Consider the following 13130-nt stretch of genomic DNA (forward strand, 5'->3'; position numbering starts at 1 on the left):
TCTCATATAGGTAGGTTAATTGATGCAAACATGGGGCATATACATTTAAGACTAAGAAAGTTTTTTTTTAAACATAGGCAGTTCACAAGTAAAATAACACTATCTACCAATTGGGTCAAAGCTACTCTTCATTATAGTGCGATCAAAAGATTTTTTAACTATTGCAACTCCCCTAGAAGCTGTACTGTTACCAGCAGCAACATGTTTCATCCATCTTTTTGTATCTTTCTCCCATTGTTCTTTCAACATATGTGTTTCTTGAATGAAAGTTATATCTGCCTTAGATTTAAAAATTAAATGCATTAATAGATTCTTCTTTTTCTTATTTTGTAAGCCCTTTACATTCCATGAATCTACAGAAACCATCTAAGAGATTTATTTAACAGAATGCTGACTTTCTGAGGTAATATATATATATATATATATATATATATATATATATATATATATATATATATATATATATATATATAGGGACATACATAACTTTAAAATAGTCTTGGAGTTTTTTGTACAGGTCAATGATATGTATGTGTGACATCACTCCCTTTCAGACCCCCCCCCCCTGTGTTTACCCATGCTAACCCACTAATTGAAAGAGAGATAGAGAATTTGCAACTATATTACAAAAAATTTCCTGTCATTCTGAGTCCCAGCAAACTTAACAGCAACACACATAACAGCTTGTCCAAGCATAACATAGGTAATAGCAAAACATATGATTACTAACCCGTTCTTCATTTGAAAGTAATTAGCCTGAGCATTTTGTAGAATGGCTTTAACTAAAATTGAAATTTTTATATAGTAAATTTCAATTACATGAATATATTGAAAATGACTTGTTATAGTTTGTCAGTTTCTGTTTGCATGTTCCTTATTTTTGATGATTTCAAACACAGTCCATCTTTTAGTATACAGCATTTATTGCTTGTTGGGTCAACGTTTACAGTATGGATCAGTGATAGTCCTGTTTATCCATTTATTTTATATGTATACAGCACATAGAAATCTAAGATCTATAGTGATAATCAGACACTAACATCAAGAGTCTTTCATAGTCTCTGCTGATCTAGATTGGTATGCTTACCGTTTGTAGATGTATACTTATTTAAAAATATATATAAAAATAAAAAAGAAGAAAAAACAAAACAGACCCAATTTCATAATTTATAAGACCTAATAAGGACTAGGTATTTATTACAACTACAGCATCTGACATAGGAGATTATTTATTTGTCCTGTTTGTAAATACTCAGGAAAAAAAAACATTATATTGTAAACAAATGTTTAGACTGCTGCACTTTAATTCTAGGCTGGATTTACCCTCTGATCGCCATTGGCATGAAATTCTAAAGTTTTTTGTTCTTTAGGATACAGTTCCAAAGGTTTCAGAAATGTAGAAGCCTTACTTTTGTTTTCTTTGGCAGAACCGGTTTTACGAAGTTGTTTTGGCCTTAGATGGATGCCATAGATGTTCCTTTGACCTCAGTTTGCTTACTCTTCCTGATTTGCAGTCACAAAGGATTATGGGAGTTTGTAGTTCTTTTGCAGAGGTGTGGAGATACTCCTAGGCCTGGATTTAGAATGTTTAAATGGAAAGCAATGGATTTAGATAGAAAGAAGGTAATTTAAGTAATTTACCTGGTTGTTTGATTCAATTTAGCAGGTATGGATGTTTTAGATGGATAGATTCTTTGTATTAGATGCATTTTTAATGAAAAGCACATTTCTTCATGTTAATTTGCTTGTAATTCTTTGCTTCTTTATTGTTTTTTACTTCATAATTTAAGCCATTGTATTGAAAATGTAGAGTCACTGGATATTCCATTTGAAATCTTATATTTTTGCTTACTAAGTAAGTGCAAAAAGGCAATAGAACTTGTCTTAATTGTTTGATTTGTAGAGGCAGGTCCTGAGCAAAAGTTATCTTGCAGCCATTCCATATGATGTATTTTCTTTTTTATGCAGCTTGAATTATTGCTTGGGCATGTGAAGCATTTAGAATCCTTGCATATATTTGTCTGGGTGCATTCAGAGTTTGAGATTTTCTTAAAGCTCTGTGTATCCTTTCAATGGCAATTGTTTGAGATAGCAGTTTGTTTTCAAGAAGAAGGTCAACGATTTATTTTGCCACATTAGTTAGCTGTGATTGTTCATACTTTTCTGGGATGCTCTGATCAATACATTATTTCTTACTGCTCTAGCTTCTAGATCAAGCAGTTTTTGTTGTATTTCTTTAACTGAGTTTTCAGTAATAGGTTCATAGGTTGGTACTAGGCTATCGGCCCTAGGGCCTATACAAGACTAGCCACAATAATTCCCTGGCTATTTCTTCCCACAGTATTTACTTCCCTGGAGCCCTGTCTAGCAGGGCAACTGACATGATGCCCGGGGTGAATTTCCTATCTCCCATCCAATCATCAAGGTTCCTTTTGAAGAGTGCCAAAGAGATGCTCTGCTTGACATGTATGGGCAGTCTATTCCAGAGTCTGGGGAGTTTCTGGGTCAGGAACCTATCCCTCCAGCATGTTTTGTTCATTGTGATGACAAGGTTTAGATCCCTGGAGCGGGTGTCTCAGAGGGATTGGGATTTCTTTAAGTGTAGCATGTCCAACAACTCTGGGTTTGACATGGCCTTGTATGTTAAGCAGAGATCACCTCTGAGTAGACAATATGCGACAGAGTATAGATGGCATTTTTTTAGCATCGGGCATCTGCTTTAGGCCTGTGATTGTTTCTTGAGGTATTTCTGCAGCCTTTCCAGTTGGTGCAGATGTCTTGAGAGGTACATACCAAACGGAGCATTGTATTCTATAATGGGTCTAATGAGGGATGAGTACGGTGGGACACTGACCTCCTTTTTTCTAAATGAAAAGCCGTTAGTGATGAGGTGTGCCACATAGAAGGATTTCCTGACTGTTGTGGTGACGTGGTTATCAAAGGTGAGACCACTGTCCACCTGTGTCCCTAGGTCTCGTATCACACTTTTGGTGTTTGGTGTACTGCCACCTATGTGATAATTCACGGGTACATGTTTTTTCCCAAAGGGGATAACTATACATTTCTTGACATCGAACTTGAGCCCACGGCTCTGGCACCAAGCATCTGTTTCTGTAAGGCCCTTTTGTAGAATATCCACATAATCTGGGTATTCAATAATGGCTCCCAGTTTGCAGTCATCTGCAAACTTTGTTAGCCAGAGTCCCTTAGTGTTGACCTGTACTTCAGAGAAGTAGATGCCAAATGAGGTACATCACTTGTCACTTGTCTGGAGCTGGATTTGGAGTCGGTTACTTTTACAGTGTGGGTTCTGTCACTAAGCCAGTTGGCAACCCATCGAGTGACATAGGGATTAATGCCCAGTTTAGTAAGTTTATCTATGATTTGAGAGTGAGGGTTGGTGTCAAAAGCCTTGGCTGTGTGGACCACCTTACCCTTGTCCATGGCTCTGGAGACTGAATCGAAGAAGTCAATCAGGTTCAGGAGACAAGATCGGCCCTTCACAAACCCAAAACAAAATGGGGTCCAGTGTTCGAAGGTTGCCAATGTCTTTGTTTATAAGTTCCATGATAATACATTCCATGGCCTTGCAGATAAGGCTCGTCAGACTGATGGGGTGGTAGTTCCCGGGATCCAAAGTGGATCCCCCCTTGTGGAGTGGGATAATTGTAGCTGTGTGCCATTCAGTGAGCATTTAGCCTGAGGTGAGGCTATGATTAAACATGACACTTAGGTGAGGTGCCAGTTCATTTTGTAGTTCATATAGTGCACAACCTGGGATGCCATCTGGTCCCATGGATGCTGTATTCTTAGGTTTGGAGAGTGCAGTTTTTACCTGTGTGGCCATTATTACTGGAATTTGGCAATCTTTCGGTATTGAGATGGGCCCTTTAGGGGGTGAGAGGGGGGTGAAGTTTGCACTGAATCGATCTGCCAGGATATTGGCAATATCCTTGGGATCAGTATATTTAATGCCATTCTGTTGTAGCTCAGAGCAGATCTGAGCATTGCCATTTAGATTCTTGACATAGCTATAGAATGCCTTGTGGTTGTCTTTGGAATCTTTGGCAAGAGGTAGCTTTCTGTATTTATTCTATCTTTGTCTCATTGCACAGTATTCTAGCCTCATTTTTATCTAGTCTGGACATTATTTGATCTAAGTTGTTTCTAAACACTGTGAGTTTTGAAGAAAAAGATTATATTTCTGTTTGCAGAGGTATCAAGGCTGCTTTTAATTCCTCCATGTCAAAAGAGTGTTCATTTTTTGGTTTTAGTTGATGCTTTTCAGCTTCAGCTTGTATTTTAGTAGTTTTCTGTCTCGTAGTGCTAATTTCTTTCTCAGGGGATGCAATTTGAGATATTCTTGTCTTAGCTGTGTGTGCTTCCATTTGTTCCATTATTTCTTTGTTGTGTGAAAACTTGCTTATTTTCTTCTTTATAGCTGCTACTTGTTAATTGCAGGCCTAAGCACATGTACAGGAATCACTGCTTAGTCACCTCCCAGATCCAAGGTAAGTATTTCTTGTTTTTTAACTCAGAAGTCAAAAATAAAATTCTCTCAGTTTGGGAAATAGTTTGGTTTTCACAGTAGATGCTTTTTTGTAGATTTTTCCAGCAGCAGTAGCCTTAGATGGGGTTAGATTCATAGCTAGTAATTGGAGCAAGCTGAAGTATGTGCTATCTAGCTGGTGGCCATCTTAGAATCTCCAAGTATGAGGATTCTTAACAGTATATTCTTTACCTATGGAATAACTTACCACTACAGGTCAAACAAAGTACTACTTTGACTAACCTTAAGGCTAGTCTTGATTGGATGGATAGGCACAAATGGAAACCAGGACTGTTGTGTGCAGCCCAGCTGGATTTGAAAAGTAAGCAATATTAAGGCATGAACTTTTGTAAGTGTATCTACTTAAAGATGTGTAGAAATGGGCATCTTATGGTCTTCATAATCACTTTCCTATTATTGTTCTATGTCTGCACTAAAAATGAATGTATATGTGTGGTGGAGGGGTTAAATTTTATAAAAAATAAGCTGGCCACAATTTTTTCATTTTCCATTATGGTCAGACATCAGCACTGCAATCAATAAGTGACTGTCTGCGATGGTCTCAGCAGGATGTGTGTTTGATAGTTACTGATCACTGGCAGAGTGTTGCCATCTGAAACCACACGGTTTGCTAGCTGAGGTTTTGTCTTTGATTCCTTCTGTGTGGAGCCTGTATATACTCCTGGTTTCTTAGTGGGTTATATCAATGTGCTTTAGTTTCTTCTTTCAGACACTCAGCTCTGTATTATACACCTCTGTCTGTTTGTGCTTTTACCTTCATCCCAGTCTAATACCAGAGGGTTACACATAAGCTAACAATCGTTTTTGAAGGGGTTAGAAGGTAGGCTCTGCTCTCAGATAAGATGTATATATTTTTGCTAGAATTTATCTTCTCTACTTATTGGGGAGCTATTATTTTGTCATTATTTTGATTACTTTGAACATTAGTCTTTAGGCAAAAATTGTTTTTCATTCATTTCATTTAAAAAAAAAAAAAAGACTGAATTTTGTTCCTATCCTACACATTTCTTGAATCTCCTTCTGTATGCTGTATTGCTTAGATCAAAATTTTTTTTGATGAATTTGTTTTGTTTTGTTTTTTTTTTCAGTGCTGTATACTGGTTGGTTCCAAAAGGGGTATTTGCTGCAAATTTAGCCACTTTTTATAGCATTGTTCAAGTTTTGCTTTTTGTGATACCTGATGCTTGGTATGGGCGGGAGTGCTATAAAGTGATGAGGAGTCGAGGTGGCAAGTGTAGTTTTAGTCGCATTAGTGAGAAAGTTTTTAATTGCATAAAGCATCCATAGTTTTTGGTGAGTTTCTTTATGCAAGTTAGTATATTCAGGTCAAATTTTACATTATTATCCAGTATTGTCCCAGATAATTTACTATGAAAAGTGATTTCAATGGCTGTAGTATTAGGAGACAGGATTTCATATTTTGTTTTCCCATAAGAGAGGGGTTTGGAGGAAAAAAAGTAGTCTTTTTGGGGGATGAGCAAGAGTTGTTAGTTATAAAGCCGTGTTTCAGTGGATGTCAGCTGAAGTAGAGAATAGTTTGAGTTTGTTTAAGAGTAGTTTTATATAGGTTATGGGCACAGCTATGAAGGTGATAGTTGATCTGGTGATATGTGGCAGATAGACAGGGTTGAGAGTAGAAATTAGGGAATCCTTGGTTAGGGATGCTATACTATCTGTGAAATATGAGCAGAATTTTATTACAGTTTCAAGTGGTGATTTATTGAGAGAGGGACCAGGGCTGAATTTTTGGATAGGTTGTAAAGTTTCTTTAATGGCTGACCAGAAAATTTTAGGATTGCATTTACTATTGTTTTGAATGCTGTTTTAGTATATTTTTATTTTCATTTATATGCTTTTAAGTATTTTTAATGAGCATTCTAACATTTTCGAGATATTGTGGTGTTTTATATTTTGCCATTCTTTCCACACTTTTTCTCTGTCTGGCTTTAGCATTCAACTCTTTTTTTGGACAGACAAATTGTATTATTTGTTTTTAGTATCTTCCTTCTAGAAGATGCACAGCTATTACAGATAGTTAGGAAAGTTGCATTGAATGTATTTTATTTATAGCATTATCTAAGGGAAGATTTTTAGGATGATCCAGTTAATAGATGATAGGGTAGTAATTATTTCTGGGTTAACTCTTCATTCAAGCTCAGAAAGTTTGCAACGTAACTTCCAATGGGTGGAGCCTAAGCCTTTTGACAGAATCAAATTATGTCCTCACATTTCAAACAAATGTTCATATCTCTGAAACCATAGATGTTAGTAAGGAAGTATAAATGACAAACTCTTCAGCACAAACTATTTTTATAGTGGCATAATTATTAATAAATAATTATTTACATTTGAGTTTCAGACTTTGTCATACCTCTTATTTAATCAGGAACAAATATCTCTACAGAATCATGGACAAATACAGAGGTAATCAGGGACACTTTTAAAATATTAATTATATTAACCTGAGAGATTGATAGAATTAGAGAATGTGAATTAATATACATTTTCTGAAGTAAAATAGTCTAGAACTCTGTCTATTGTCATTGTTTATTAAATGTAATTCAGCACCTTCTCTTCAAAAGTCACCAGCTTTTGGAGGAATTAAGAGAGGCAGACCTAAAATTTAAGTTAAAATCAGGGGTGTCCCTGAAAATCAGGGACAATTTAGAGGTTTGGACTTCATAACTTTCAGAAAATGCATGTTAACATAAACTCTGTAGCAATTTTCTAATTTTATAAGAGCAATATTTAAAATTCTCTCTTTATATTTGAGCCTTTGCCCCCCTCCAATTATTTTAAGCTTTATCCTGACTACTTGAGGCAAGAGGTTGAGAGGTATGCATGCCTCTTAATTTTAAATGAATTGCATCCACTGCTCATTCGATCAGTCTCTCTCTCTCTCACACACACACACACACACACACACACACGCACGCACATGCCCACACACGCACACACTTCTGCTTTCATGCACATAAGCACTCACACACACAGACAGAAGCATAAATACAGCCATACACACACACACACACACACACACACACACACACACACACACACACACACACACACACACACACACACACACACACACACATACACACACACAAACACACACACGCATACACATGTACACGCACACATACAGGCACACACGCACACACATATACACACGCACATGCGCACGCACACAAGCAAACACACACGCGCACACACACACACGCACACACACACACACACACACACACACACTTCTGCTTTCATGGACACAAGCACTCACACACAGACAGAAGCATAAATACAGCTATACACACACACACACACCCGCATACACGCACACAAGCAAACACACACAAACACACACACACACACACACACACACACACACACACACACACACACACTTCTGCTTTCATGCACATAAGCACTCACACACACAGACAGAAGCATAAATACAGCCATACACACACACACACACACACACACACACACACACACACACACACACACACACACACACATACACACACAAACACACACACACACACACACACACACACACACACACACACACACACACACACTTCTGCTTTCATGCACATAAGCACTCACACACACAGACAGAAGCATAAATACAGCCATACACACACACACACACACACACACACACACACACACACACACACACACACACACACACACATACACACACACAAACACACACACGCATACACATGTACACGCACACACATACAGGCACACACACGCACACACATATACACACGCACATGCGCACGCACACAAGCAAACACACACGCGCACACACACACAAACACCCACACACACACACACACACACTTCTGCTTTCATGGACACAAGCACTCACACACAGACAGAAGCATAAATACAGCTATACACATACACGCACACACACATGCATACAAGCACACAAGCAAACACGCACAAACACACATGCACACACACACGTACACACACATGCACACACACACACACACTCACAAATGCACACACACACACACACACACACACACACACACACACACACACACACACACACACACACACATGTATATGTTTTAATTATCTGTTTGTTTTAATTTTACACTTGCTAAACTGCAAAATTGCTGCTTAGTTAGTGTAAAATAATGGCTGCCATTCACTTCCTTACATTCTGACCTTCACAACAGCTTAATTTTCTCCTCTGCATCCCCTGTGTGAAGGATAAATTCCCCACACCCACTGAACTTATGTATACCAACCCCAAGATCACTATATCTTGATGAAAGAGGAATATTCCAAGAAATGACTTCTTAGAGTTAATATATGTAAGTTCAATCTTTTGGCCATTCAGTCTCCATATTTCAGGACTCGAGCTAGTGGGTACTGACATTTTAGATGGTTACTATATAATAAAAAGACTTTTAATATAATTAGTTGTTAAACTATTTCAAATTATATTTATTGTTAATGGACTCAGTAAGTCCTGGCTTTGTATCTGTGCCCAGCTAAAATTGCCAACATAATTTATTAACATCTAATAAGTTATTTCAATCACTGACCCTAAAATTAAGATTATTATTTTTTATTTTATTTAACATTTGTTTACAGGGGAAGTACAACTGCGACATAGCCCGTTTTCAGTGGAGGCCCATGGAGAAATGTTCCAGATGCATATCTTTGGAATTATGTCCTACTATAAAGAAAAGACATCTTTTGAAATTATTACATGTTTCTCTAAAACATTTGCCAGATCTTTTTTTAAATAGTATAAAAATGTGCTTATATATGAGGGCCTTTGTTACCCCATTAGTTTAGACTTTGTCCAGATTTCTTGCACTAAGAGACTGAGAGGTATTGTCAGCACATGGGTATGTATCTGTAGGTTTATTTGATATAGGAACTGTGACAATATTATAATTTCTAAGAAACATAATTTTTAAATTCATATGTCTTAACACATTTTGGCTTTTCAATCAAAATCGTACATAAATCTGTATGATCTTGTATTATTTTCCAGTTATTATGATCTATATTTTCATATGCAATTGCAATTTGTCATAGACATATTATTTTTATATTTTTATGATTACTATCAACTTTAGAGCTTTGTGTTATATCTAGAAAGAATTTTCATATCCCTACTATTTCAAATTTATTTAACTAAATTATCTAATAACGTTTAGAATAATCTCTTTCCACAAATAGACACATTAATAAATCTGCTTTAGATAAGAGTCTAGTACATATTAAGGATGCTGTAATATACTGGTCTCTAGCATAATCCTCTTCATTTGTAGCAGATGTAATCTATCAAAATGCAAATAATTATTAACAAAAATGGATTTTCTAAATAACGCACTCTCAAATGTATTGAGCTGTAAATGCATAGTTATTTCAATATTAGGAAAATTAATGGTTTGGCCAAATTAGTTCATAGGTTCATAGGTTCATACTAGGCTATCTGCCCAAGGGCATTTATAAGCCTAGCCCATAGTTATGTGGCTTTCGCCACCCCTTTAGTTTGAATAAAAACTATGCCTATCATTTTGCTGTGCCTCTGTCAAGCAGTGACGCTGAAGTAATCCCTGGGGTATATCTGCAATCTCCCATCCATTGGTCAAGATTCCTCTTGAACAAGACCAGAGAGGTGCTCTGCCTCACATGTACCGGGATTTTGTTCCACAGCATAGGGAGTCTCTGGGTGATGAATCTGTCCCTCCAGCACGTTCTATTTATAACCGTGTCAAGGTTTAAGTCTCCGCCCTTGTGGTTCTGAGGGATCTAGATTTTTGAGGTGAAGCATATTCATCAAATCTGGGTTTGACATGGCCTTATATGTCAGGCACAGGTCACCTCTGAGCAAGCGGTATGAGACTGAATAGAGCTGGAGTTCTTTCAGTCGGGCAGCATAAGACATATTTTGAGACCCTTTATCCTTTTGGTGAGGAACTTTTGGGGCCTTTCAAGCTGCAGCAGGTGTCTGGTCAGATACATTCGAACGGGCATTGTACTCAATCATAGGTCTAATAAGTGATGAGTACAGGGGACGATGACCTCCCTTGATCTAGATGTGAATCCCTTCATGATCAGGTGGGTGATATAGAAGGTTTTCCTAACTACTTTAGCAACATGAGTGTCAAACGAAGGCTACTGTCAACCTGGGTCCCCAGATCTCTGATGACTTTTTCTGTGCTCAGTGGATTGCCACCTATATGGTAGCTAGGGGTAGCCTTGTTTTTCCCAAAGGGTATGACTATGCATTTTTGGCGTTTAACTTCAGGCCATGGCTCTGGCACCAGTTATCCATTTCTGTGAGGCCCTTCTGGAGGATATCTGTGTCAGATGTGTTTTCGACTATGGCGCCCAGTTTGCAGTCATCTGCAAACTTTGTCAGCCATAACCCTCCTGTGTTTGCTTGTACTTCAGAAAAGTAGATGCCGAACAAGAGTGGACCCAGGACTGAGCCCTGTGGGACACCACTTGTGACAGGCTTTGAGTCTGACATGGCTCCAGCAACTCTGACCCTGTGGGTTCTGTCACTTAGCCAGTTTGCAACCCATCTTGTGATGTATGGGTTTACATTCAAGCTGATGAGTTTTTCGATGATACCTGAGTGGGGTATTGTGTCGAAGGCCTTTGCCAGGTCGAGGTAGGCTGTATGGACTGCCTTTCCTCATCAATGGCCTTGGTGACTGTCTCGAAAAGTCAACCAAGTTTAAGAGGCAGGATCTGCCTTTGACAAAGCCAAACTGAGTTGGATCCAAAGTCTGCAAGTTCCTATGTCTTTATTTATGAGTTCCATTATGATCCTCTCCATGGCTTTGCAGATAAGGCTTGTCAAGCTAATGGGGCAGTAATTTCCAGGGTCTGTGGAGGCACCGCCTTATGAAGTGGGACCACAGTCGCGTGCGCCACTCCTTGGGTACGTATCCTGAGGTGAGGCTAAGATTAAACAGCTGTCCTAACTGTGGGTTTAATTCCTCATTGAGTTCATGAAGCACACAGCCGGGACACCATCCGGTCCCATGGATGCTGTGTTTTTGCCTTAGTGAGGGCAGTTCTCACCTGGGCGTTGGAGATGTTTGGGGGCTACAATCCTCTGGAATAGATATCTCTCCTTTGGGGAGGGGAGAAGTTTGCACTGAACCTGTCAGCCAGTATGTTGGCAATGTGTGTAGGTTCAGTAATTTTCACATCATTTTGAACTAATTCTGAGCATATCTGGGAGTTTCCTCCTAGGTTTCTAACATAGCTAAAGAAGGCCTTATGATTCTCTTTAGAGTCCTTGGCGATTTTTCTCTCAAAATTTGCCTTGGATGATTTTATGAGAGCTCTTAGTTTTTACTTATAATGATCAAAGGTGTCTTACCTTTCAAGGATTTTGCTCTATCTTGTAGTAGCTTCCTCCTTTTGTTGTAGAGCTTGTTTATGGCTGGGGTCCACCAGACTGGACGCTTGCCTTTGGTACAGAGAGTCTTAGTTTTGTTTGGGATTGCCTGATCCATGCAGTCCTGTAGGTGCTGGTAGAAGGCATTTGTAAGTGATTCAGCGGTTTGAGTAATGTTTACCACTGGCTCAGGGGCCTTAAAGGAGACCACACTAGTTTTTAGAAGTGTGAAATCGGCTTTTGAGAAGTTTTTCACTGTGGTCTTTTTGTTTCAGGTGGGGGCGGGATGAGGACCTCCAGCGAGATTAGTTTATGATCTGATCTCACCAGTGAGGGGTATACTTCCTGTGTTGAACATTTTGATCCCATGTTCATGATGATGAGATCAAGTATGTTTTCTCCTCTTGTGGGGATGGTGACTAGTTGTTCCATGGCATTTGAGTTTATGAACTCCAGGAATCTTTGGGTTAGAGTGTTCGGGCTTGAGTAGTGTTCCCAGTCTATATTAGGGTAGTTAAAGTCACCTAGTATGATGGTGTTTGGAGATACATTTATCCCCTCCAATGTTTTCAGGAAGGCCATGTGAGGTTCCTGAGTTTGAGAGGGTGGCCTGTAACATGCTACAAATTGCAGAGCAGTCTTGCCTATGGTTAATTGCACCTGGATGGTCTCCGATGCATCATGCGTTGCCACCAACCTTGAGGTGTGGGTGTCCTTTATGAATATGGACACCCCTCCTTTCTTGGTGTTGTCCGGATTTTGGGGCCGGAACGCATGATATGAGGTGAAACCTGTTAGTGCTGGGGTGCTCTCAGGAGCCTTGAACCAGGTTTCTGTCACAGCACAGACATCGATGTTCTCCATATTGAGAAGGGCCTCGAGTGCGTGCATCTTGAGATTGAGACTTCTGGCATTGAGCAGCATTACCCTTAGTTTTTCCTTTTGGTGTTCTAGGGTGGTAGGTTTAGAATTTGAGCCTTGCCTAAAAAAGGCACTATGGAGGTGGCAAGAGCCTTTGCCAATATCCGGAAGCCCAGGGTGACAGGTGCAAGCCGTCCCTTGCGAAGCAGCGTGGCTTGTCCAGCATGTCATCCCAGGCAGACAGACATTGGATCCCCTTTGAATGACACCAGAATTTAAGCCAATTATTAA

Source organism: Protopterus annectens, chromosome 4.part0 (assembly GCF_019279795.1).
Source record: "Protopterus annectens isolate FY-2018-M chromosome 4.part0, PAN1.0, whole genome shotgun sequence".
In the NCBI taxonomy this organism is placed as follows: Eukaryota; Metazoa; Chordata; order Ceratodontiformes; family Protopteridae; genus Protopterus; species Protopterus annectens.